The 11,731-nt window shown below is 32.1% G+C and overlaps 1 long non-coding RNA gene across 1 annotated transcript; it reads right to left on the reverse strand.

Annotated features, from left to right (window-relative positions):
- Positions 1–9,032: 9,032 nt before the first annotated feature.
- LOC139905572 (uncharacterized) lies at positions 9,033–10,889 on the reverse strand. The gene is made up of 3 exons (XR_011780442.1): positions 10,740–10,889; positions 9,274–10,679; positions 9,033–9,216 (listed from the first exon to the last, which is right to left on the reverse strand). It is a non-coding gene; the product is annotated as an uncharacterized lncRNA (long non-coding RNA).
- Positions 10,890–11,731: the final 842 nt, after the last annotated feature.

The raw sequence follows: 11,731 nt of genomic DNA on the forward strand, positions 1-11,731 counted from the left end.
CTCTATATTGGTGCGTCTGGAGGAAAAGGTGTGGGCTCTCTTCAAAGTTATAAAAGTGTCCAGTCTCAAGAGGCTTCCATTAAAAAGAAGTGGACCAAGCTCGAGTCTGACTACATCCTCAAGGTCTGCAAGAAATTTAGGCTTCCTATTGAAGCAATTATTAGAGCTAAGACTTACATATTGAATAAAAGTTATGACAAGCAATATTATCAGATGATTTTGTTAAATAAATGTCCTCACAAAGCCTCTTTTTTTCAATTTCACTCTTGAAAAATGGAAAATTTTAAATGTGTACCACAAGATAAGATCAACCCTGTATAATCTTCTAGGGAATGAAAAAAGTATAGTTTTTAATTAAATTTATAATATCTTTTTTTATCATTAACAGAACTTATTTCGAGTGTTTTGAAATACTGGAAACATGCTACAGTATGTTACAATAGGATAATAAAAAATATAGACACACATTAATATTAATAAAATATTCAAAACCTAAACCTAACTGTATTTAAAGTACCGATATAGCTTTTTAAATATTAATCACGCCACCGTCAAACAATTCTAGCTGCTTTCTTGACGTTGATGTAGAATTGAATATTGACGATGACTGCGTGAAAATAAACTTTGTCATTAGAAGCTAGTGTGAAACAGACCTTTACTGCTCAATGGGTCTCCGAATCGTTGCCTTACCAGCTTCGAGGAGTGGAAGGGATAAATTATCAGAAAGGAAGAAAATATATTTTTTGTAAGAATACCCGGCATTGCCCGTAGTAACTACGCATCGGCTAAAAGACAGATTTGTCTTTCATGATATAGAAGATAACGTCCAATCATGAGTGTTACTCTCCGTTTTTCATGAGCACACTCAATAAAATAATACTTATATCAATTCATAAGCCGTGTTCTCTCATCAAACATGTAAGAATAATTATAACACTTTGAGTTAAATGTATTAAGTATGACTCATAAATACTGAGGTCTTAAGAGCACTCAGTAATAAAACAAACAAGATTAATTTTGACATACCAGCGTTGATATTTAATTTCAATCTTAAGATACATTTAAATGTACACGAATTATGATATGATATTATTTACGAAACCAATGACAAAAAAAAACAGAAACAATACTCTTGTTATTCAAAATGCACACGTCTCCAATATTTCATTAAAACAATTACATCATTATTTCTTATAACAAAAATATTTACATCTTGGGGCACTATGTACAGTACACCCTGTATACACGTTAGATGCTATATGCGCACGCCTACAATAATGAATAAATACGACTACATTGTTATTTCTTAGATCAAAATATGTTTATGATACACATTATGGAGCACTATATAGACTGCCCCGAGTGATTTATTGTCATATATTCGTATATGTAGACATACACATAGAAAGACAAACATGGTTTTATTAATTTACAATATAGCCACGAGAGATTTGTCACAGCGCCCCGTACTGATATATATATATATATACATAAATATCATGTAATTTAACATTTTCATTGTTTGTTCTTTGTAAGTACTTGTAGCTATAGAGATTCTGTCACAACTCCATACACGAACCCTTTCTCAGAGGGTGTAAAAAACTATCTATAAAATAATAGGGCATGAGCAATTTATTTTAAAAAAATAACAACAACATTGGCAAGATGGCGAAGATGTATTAACTTGTCCGTTTGCAGACACTTTATCGAAAAAAAAGAATAAATATATTTTGGGGTAAGGCATGATACATTGCTCCAATACAATGTAATTATGATTCCCACGCATGTTACTCCATTTTTAAAATATAAAATCTTAATTATTAGTGATGAATTGCACTGATTATCTATTCATTTTTTCATAAATATTTGATTCATTTCTTCTGGCAAACCTTTAGAACCGTTGTAACAAGATCCATGAGAATTGCCAAATAAATCCTAATATTACCTCGCTAACAAAAAATATACAGTCCATTGTCTATGTTTGGATTTCTTAGGTGAATATTTTTCATGTTGTTTTTTGCAGGGACAGCTGCTCCTCGTGTAAAGCAAGTTTATCTTCCGATGACAACTTCATCTTGATAATTATAGATTCAGAGACGATAATTAATTAATGAACACTAAATCATTGCTATTTGATGCAAATGGTTAAACATTTTTCTTTTAATATTGCAGGATGAATTATCATCAAATATATTGATTAATTAGCTTTGGAAAAGTGTCCGTTAGGCAAAATGTTACTAGTATTTAAATTGTCGTAATAATCATAGAGATAAAATAAATAGGCTAGTTATGACACCAAGGATAAATAAATAAATAATAAATTATATCTTGTTGTTTAAATTTCAATGTGTTTAGATTTTAATGGACCATTAGGTACATTATATTTATCTTGTTAGATATGATTATATAAACAGAATTAGAGTTTCCATATGAATAGTTCAAACACATTATTATTTTGTCGACTATTACTAAAAAGAACTAATACCTACTCCTTTTTCTCTTTTTCTACTAACTAGAATGGATCAGTAAAATACATATTAATTTACAATGTGTTCTTTAACCTTAACAATATATGTAGACATACATTTACATATGTATATTTAATTATAATATCCTATATAATTTGATTAATATATTGTATGGATATTATAATAATTATATTAACATGTTATGCATACCTGACCGTATATTTATTAGCACTCAAAAGAATAAAGAGTGAATAAAACAAAACAATACACATACAGAATTAATTCGCAGTTTCTCGTCCTCTATTAAATATCAACAGCATTTTGAACAGAAAACCTATTTTATAACGGCAGTCGTATCCGATATTGCCTAGAGTAACTAGGCAATATCGGATAACAGACAAATTTTACTTTTATAACTCAGAAAATAACTCCCCAAGAAGTCCTTGGTATTACTTGCCAATTTTTATGAGCACGCTCGCATGTCCCTACACAATAATTATATCAATTCATATGGTTGTATACATGTTCTGTCCTCAAGAGTGAAAGAATAATAACAAGATTTTGAGAAAAAAAAATTAATATCATGGGATGTCTGATGAGTACTTATGTTTCTAGAGCGCTCACTAACAAAACACGATGCTACATACAAAATGCTGGCAAAAGCTAATTTATTTTTACCTTCTACCGTTTATATTTTATTCAAATCTTCATGTCTACTTAGAGTTGACATGTTTGTAATGAAAGAACTTAAAAGTTAAAAAAAAGGAAAAACGGTTGTTACGTGGGCTTTTTCTACTTTTTGTTCAATATTTAATTAGTCGTCGTTAGTTAGTTACTAATTTATCCTTCTAAAGTAAGAAATCTCGCCTATCTTTGATGTAAATCCATTTAAAAATACATAATGAAATAAATATATATGAATTTTCCCAAAACTAATCATATTTAAAATGTAGAAAGCTCTCCTCTTTATAGAAGTAATTCATTGTCTCACTCAAAAATCAAATAGCAGGCAGCTGATATTATCAGGATTCTTAATTCATTAGTAATATATCTATCAGCCTTGCTTTTTTCCTTGGAAATATGTCAACTCTATTTAGGATGTACATCAGAAAGCAATTACAAAAACAAACAGAAACATTGTTCTTTGTATACATGCATAACGCTTGTAATATTTCATCTATACAACTACATTCTGATTTCATAGATTAAAATATGTTTATGGTATACATCAGAGAGCAATAGATCAATTGACAGTTTTTCATACACTCATACATACAGACAGACTGGGGCGTTGCTGGCTTTCCTTATTTGGGGGCTAAGCCCAAAAATATAAACACCGTAATACAACTACTTAAAAAAATGGTTCATTATAGAACCATATGATTAAAAAAAAGGCTAGCGACACCCTGGTATACAGATAAACTTTTCTTTAATAATATAAATTATCTATCTATACATGCATACGAGGTATGATAAAAAAACAACTTTTATTTTCAAAATGTGTATATAGTATGTTGATATCAATTTCGAGAAAAATTCTTTCAAAACTTAAAAATATTGTTTATTCTTTAAAAATTTGAATTAAAAAAAAACCTCCTTCTCACATTTTCAGAAGTAGTACATTTTTCACGTATTGTTTTTTTTATTATTATTATTATTCACGTAGAAACCGTAAAATAAAAAAATAAGAAATTTCATTTAAACTCATTGTCTCATTCTTAATGCAAGAAAGGTATCAAAGATTTTGAAAACATGACAGTAATAGACGTGTTTCTAAAATTTCCTTTCAATATTTTCTATAAGCAATTAATTTTTGTTCTTACAAGACCTTTCCTTATGTAAAAGAAAGGAAAGTCTAATTTTGTAAATAAATCAAATTATATTTTACGAACCTTTCAAGTGACGTTTCTTAGGTGATTTCGAAAAAATATGATATTAACATTATAAAGATAAAAAAGCTTTTCTTAGGGCTATGAACATTAATTTGCTGATCTCGAATTAAATAACTACCTTTAAGGAGTGAACATTGTAAATATCATTACTATTATAAAATAATACTACAATAAAAATTAATTCAACTGTTGGGGAAAGAAGCGTAAATACTAAATGATTTATTGGTATTTTTTCCTCTCTTTCTTTTTAAAATAGAGTTTGAGTGATTCAATGAAGATGGTCATCGCAGTTGTAGAACAAAACGATGTAAGACAAACACGTGAAATTATTAAATATGTAATGAAGTTTACATGTAAGTAGTTAATTGAATTTTGCTTTAAGTATATACTTAAATTAGTTAAAAGATTAATTAACTATAGAATTAGTTTCAAATATATAATTAATTGCAAAAAACCCAAAAATCAATTAATAGTCAGCCAACTCTTTCCGTCCGTCCGTCGTATTGTTATTATTATATATTTCTTAAAACCTTAATATATTTACGTAAAAAACACATTAAAAATTAAAAACCTTACTTAAATCATCAAAATATTCTTTAACAAATAAAATTGTTTATAGGATCACTATTTAAAAAATCATAAAGGAATGAAAAAAAGTTTAATAAACAAATTTGAACACTCTACTTCTTTATCTATATTTAACTAGTATCCCATTCTCTTCAAAACTCTAAATCCTTTATATTCATCGCTTTACCATCTTTTCTATCCCTTGAAGTATTGCCTTTTTATTAGTCCTTGCTGCGTACATGACTGACTCTATTTGTACTGTCAAGTCTTCTATTTTGATTTTTTTCTGAGTGACTTGACGCCGTTGACACTAGTTTCTTTATTTTTGTACTATATCCTTCACTCTGTTAATTAATTGCCGTACAGACGAATATAGAAGAATAGTTGTTCTGAATTTTCAATCGCCAAGGCACAGAAAGTCCTGTATTTATTCCCCACTGCTGATTTGTTAGTGTAAAGTGAGTATGTAGACATTCGATATCGGAACCACTTTTGTAAAAAGTAAGAAGTACCAATAATGTTTTCAGATCCCCATTGAACCCTAAGATCCCCAGTTTACTGCAGCACCCCATCATAATTGATGCATCACTTCCCAACTCCTGAGCGTTTACCATTTTCAATGCGTCTCTTATTGTTATTGAGGTCATTATCCCAAGAAAAAAAAATGGGCCTGTGCAATATCCTTCCATTTTTTCGTCTCACCTTGAAATTGAGAATAAAAGTTTTGGTGGATCAATCACCACACCACAAATGATATCCTCCCATTGTTGTCGATCCTGTCCAAAAAATCACCTTGAGATTTTAGACGGTGATTAAACTCAGAGTCTCGTCCCTGCCCATGTGCTGTAAGACGGGAATTAGGGGTTCTTTCCCAAGGTTCTGACATTCCAATCTGCCGTATTATTTTTCATTTAGTAGTAGAAAATTGTTTATTAGTTAAAAATAAGTAATTTGAGCTAAACCAATCAACATTTAAAAAAAAATTAATACGGGGGAAAAAGTAGGACACTCGAGAGCCAAACAAAAAGGTGCTAAGTAAATATTCATATTAGGGAATGAAAGCCGTCATATACATATGTAGGTAAACATTGTGTACCTTATTATTTTTAAGACTATGTTGTATAATTATCTTGAGCCTAAATATCGGGAATTGTCTTTTTATCATAACGAATTAATGAATAATATGTATTTTTTATAAGTGATAAAAAAACACTTAAAATTTTGACAGGAAGTATTTATCAATATATTGCTCTCATACGAGTACCTTTTTAAAATAGTTTTAATCCCTAAAAACCTTGTTATTTTTGCTGATTAATTTTTCAGGGTAAATGATGAGTATTTCCATTTCGTTTCAGTTAAAAAAACAAAAAATATGAGATGCCATGTTTCACGGTGATAACACATTTTAAAGTGTGAATAATATAATTAATAACAATAGTAGTAAACTAGCAAGAGTATCTGGTATTGCATAGAATTATTCGTTTAACTATAATAATAAAAAAATTGAAGACTTTGTTACCCACATTGGTCGTTTAGTCAAACTTTTCAATTTGATTACACAAGTTGAGGATCTATTTTACGATTATGCCAAAGCTTTAATTCGCAAATGTACTTTAAAATGTTATTATTTCACAAAAAATTATAAATAAGTATTCCAAAATTCAAACACAGATACTAAAGGACTTCTTTTTAAACTGTATTAAAACGTACAGCGATTTCAAGCGGGAAACCTTCGTACTTGTATGTGAAAATTTGGTTGGTAAAGTTTTGAAGACGGATTTCTTGAAGCATATTGATTTATATGATCTAGCAATAATGTTTGGGTTCAAGGAACATGAAATAGCATGAGCAAACCCTAGATTTGGTTTGGGCCAGGCTTGTTTCTATACCAAATTCCCCATTGATGTTAGAGGTCGTCTTATTGAGCTAAAAAAGGCCTCTTTTGTCCCAATTCATAACCAATTTTATTGTGTTTTGGCTCTTGATAAGGAATGCAATGAAGAAGCTCGTCGGAAGATGAATTTCAATCTTAAAAAAGGAAGTATGTAATGTAGATGTTACTAATGAAATTGAATTTAAGTTGAAACGCATGGAAAAAATAACTGCAGATGGTAATTGTAAATACTTTCAAGAGAGTGGATGGCCTAAGTGTCCACTATTATCTAAGGCTATTATCCACGAAGAAATCCTACAAACAAATTCATAAGATTCCACAACTTCTTCCTATTAGAGGATCCATAATCAAACTAAACTTTGCTCGGGCTCGAAGACAGTGTAGTAACTATTTTAGGTACGGGCATTCAATGTCCAAATGGGAAAAGTCTAAAGCCACGATTAAAGACTATAAAAATCATCTTTTGGAGAAATTGAAAAACCTTGGCAACATCAACTACCCTTCTAAGTCGTATAATTAAGCCAGGTGAGAAGAGATAATCTCCCTAACTAAGATACTACCCCGTTAGAAACGTGTGATCAATCAAAAAAAATCTAGTGCTATATCCAAGAAATCTCTGAACCACAAAAAAGACATAAAAGGCAAAGTGGCAATACTTCGGACCCTTACAATACAACCCTATATCAAAATCAGTGTTTGATGCTAATCCTTCCGAAGAAGCTGATGTCTCTCCTAAGCTAAACAATCTCTCTCAGAATCAATCGATAAGTAAACACTATCAAAAAGAGCCTGCAGCGAACGAAAGTGGTAATTCCTGTCCTGAAGTGACAAAACCCCACCCAGGAGCCGAGTTAGTTCCCTATATGAACCCTTTGTGCGTTGCTCCTCAGAAAACTTCTGAACACAGCAATATTCCCAAATCAGTGTTCGATGCCATAATGCCCAAATAAAATATCCCAGTCATAATTTCTTATAAAACAAGGTCATCCAAAAAGCGAAAAGGGCCTCTCCAGAACCTCCATCTAACTTATGATACTACAGTTACTCTTTTTAAAGATTGTGCATCGTATCAGTTTTATCATTTAATGTTAACTCTATTGCCTCTTATGGAAGAGCTTCTTCAAACTTGAACTATCTTAATTTCACTGTATTTCCAGATGTTGTTACACTTGTAGACACACGTCTCAAGGTTACAAAAAATACCTTCCATCTCTTTCCACATACCCATACTTCTTATCTGTCTGCTGCCATTTCCAAAACAGATCATCCCTCTAGAGGAGTTGAACTGTTCGTAAAGAAATCTCTCTCTCTCTCTTTTGCTGGTACTCTCTGATAATTGTGGAAATTTCGTATCCGTGGATATTCATATCTCTGGTGAGATCATAAGAGTCTATGCTATATATGGGCCAAACAAGAATCGCAATAACTTTTTCTCCAATATTGTATCCAACAATACAGTGAATACGAGTACTATTATTCTAGGGGGCCTTAATGTTACAAGAAAAAAAGACAGACACTCTTTTAATTATTGCGGCTCATGGAATTCCAAAAACCTACTTGACCCTGGAAAAAATAATAACCAAGTTCTCTCTTGTGGAAACTGGCCTTTTTGCGAACCAAACTAATCCAGAGATGACTTTCTCAAAGAAAAACTTCACTGGATCGATTATTAGAAGCAGACTAGATTATCTATTGGCATCATCTGACCTTGCTCAATATCTTGTCGATTCTAAGGCTCTTCCTTCCCATCCCATTCTCCAATACTTGAGAAAGTTCAACTTGAAAAAAAAACTAAGTTTAACTCACACTGGAAACTAAATGTTTCACTTCTCGATGACGACTCCACTTGCAATGCCATTCAAGACCTTATCTATGAATACAAGGCACTACTTGATAATAAGGTATTATCTCCATATTCTGCTTTAAGGCGAATTGATGACTTATCTAAGACGATATTTGTTCAAGAAGGTACTAATGCAGCTGCCTAATGAAGAAACCACCTGAATAATTTGCAGAAATTGAAAAATGATCAGGATAAGGGTGCTGATATTAACAAGGAGCTCCATGAGATTCTACGACATGAAAATATAGGTGGATCCATTAGATCGAAATCGGAACTTATAGAAAAAAATATAAAGGTCGGACTCCCTTTTCAAGCAATGGAAAATAATATTGGGAGCTCAAGGAAAATATCTTCACTAAGACAAAGTAATGAGGAAATGGTTAATTTTTATTCGAACTTATACAAATGTAGAGACTGCCAAAAACATGGTGAATGCAACTTCTATTTAGGTTGGAGGACATTGGAACGATCTCTTGATAGTAGTGACCTGGACGGCAACAGTTCTACAAAAAACTACTGAGATAGATAGTTCTGGTCTGGATTTCCCAATCTCTGTAAAATAAATTAGTAATTATATAAAGAAAAAATTAAAAAAAAAAATCAAATCACCTGGAATCTCTGGCTTGCACTTTGAATTCTACATAAAATTTGTTTACGGACTTTCACCCAAAGTGGAGACTTGCTTCAAAGAAATTTGGGACCACAAATATGTTCCCAAGTGCATGAGTGTCAGCTCTTTTTCTAAAAAAAAGACAAATTAAATATTGCTAACTATAGGCCAATTGCACTCTTGAATACATCTTATAAAATTCTCACCCGTGTTCTAAATAACAGACTGATCAAAATCCTTCCAGATTTTATCAAATATTCTCTGAATGGGTTTATGAAAAATAGAAGAAGCGAGGAAATTCCCCTTTATATTCAAGATGCTATCGACCAGGACATAAGCAAAAAAAGAGACTTTACTGTACTTTTTGTAGATTTTCACAAGATTTTTACTCCGAATCCCATCAGTTTCTTTTATTTCAACTGAAAATATATGGGTTCTCTCTTAAGTTTATCAACATGATTGCAACGAACCTAAAGTTTTCCTCAATTAGGCTGCAGTCACCGGAGAGCAAGGATTTTTTTGAGGTCACTCGAGGATGCAAACAAGGGGATCCCCTATCGCCATCTCTTTTTCTAATCACTATCAACGGATTAGAAAAACATTTAAAGCAAACATTGAAGGTCCGTTCACCTCAGCTTGTCCTCCTCTACGCTAATGATTTGACCGTATACAGTTCCGGGGACGTAGACTATTTGCCTACGTCGGTAAGAGGATTGATATCTGCCCTAGAAAGCTTCTCATATCTTTCGGGTCTAGTTGTTAATTTCCATAAAATGGAGGTCATATCTTTAGTAGACTGTAAGCTGAAAGATGAGTTCATCTTAACTGATGGTTTGACCTCTATGGGTCAATTGAGAAATGATGTTCAAGATATCTCCTAAAAACTTCCTTCAACTTAGGAGGATAAGAAAAAAATCAAACAATACTTCCTCTATAGCATTTACAGGTCCATACACTCCAACATACTATGCCTTAGGACTTCTATCGACTTCATGCACTCACAAAAATCCGGACTATGAGCTGGAATTATCTGTATCCCCTTCTCGCCTTGTTAAAAATCACTTTCTCCGCTCGGGAAGTGAGTCGTCGAAGGAGGTTTTGCTCATGTCCAGGAAACTATTTCGCAACCCTTACATGTCCTCTCGTGAAATATGGTTTCGTTACCGTATGGCTACCTCATCCCTTTTCACAAATAAGTCCTTGAATGATGATGAAAAGAGGAAGTGCTCCTTCTGCAACTCGGAAAGAGAAACTTCAAGGCACCTCTCTCATGACTGTTGCAAAATTTCATCCATTATAGCTTTGACCTCTCGTTTGCTACAAGACGCATATGGATCTCCGATCTCCCTGGGCGAATGGCTAGTGATGCCCTCTCCTAGTCACAAATCCCACTTTAAACGGGAAGCTATCTTGACAAAAATCCTACATGTTATTTATGCAGCCAAAACTTAGAAACTTAACGTACCTATGGTGTTGGATAAACTTATAAAGAAGTCGAGCGAGGTTTTAGAATATTTTAAAGATAATGGTTCACTGTGAGGTTCTAGGGATCCCAGGAGCGAACACTATTTTTTACTTCTTTTTTCAACTCTTTTGAAATATTTTTATTGAGTGCGTAATTTATTTTGTTTAATTTCCTTTCAATAAGCTATGTTATGTGTATATCTGTTGACGAAAGGAGAAATCAAAAGTCCTGTTGATCTTCCCGCGCGAGTAGCAATCTATTATTAAAAAAAGGGAGAGGGAAAAAGAAAAAAGATACAAGTCATCAAAGTGATGTTTCCTTATGACACATACTACCTAATCATATAAAAATGCATATAACTATGCACAAGTGTGTTCTAGAATGGTTTTTATCAAATTTGTTCATGTTTGTAAATTGTAATTGGTTAAAATACCAATATTTTTATTTGTCATATTTTGATTTATGAATATTATTTTCTAATATTAAAAACACTCATTTTTTGTGTATTGTACATTCGATTGAAAAATTAATCTAAATGTGATGGATTTAATCATAATAATGAAGTTTGTAATGAAATAAACTATAAATTAATGTAAAAATAAAAAAAAGAGGATGTGTTGAAGTATGGTACTAGACCAGGGTGGAAATATCCCTATGAGTAAGGAAGTAAATTTATCCACTTGTGATGAGTCTAGATTGGAGGATAGTGGCCGTGAAAATATTGATGAAAATGGGATAGGCGATGATAATTTAAAAGGAGCCGGGAAAAGTTCGGTACTAGACACGGGTGGGGATAGTAACGGTGGACAAGTTGATAAAAATTGGAAATGACACCTGGTTCTCCGTTGGAATATCCCCTAGATTTTTGGTTGTCATTTCTACAAAAAAAAAAAAAAAAAAATAACAGTCGGAATAAATTGTAATCGCAGATAACAGATTTCTTCCCAGGAAGAGTTGTAAACAATACTATTCGCCATGCGAATCTAGGACTA

This window comes from Lepeophtheirus salmonis, chromosome 5 (assembly GCF_016086655.4).
Source record: "Lepeophtheirus salmonis chromosome 5, UVic_Lsal_1.4, whole genome shotgun sequence".
NCBI lineage: Eukaryota > Metazoa > Arthropoda > Copepoda > Siphonostomatoida > Caligidae > Lepeophtheirus > Lepeophtheirus salmonis.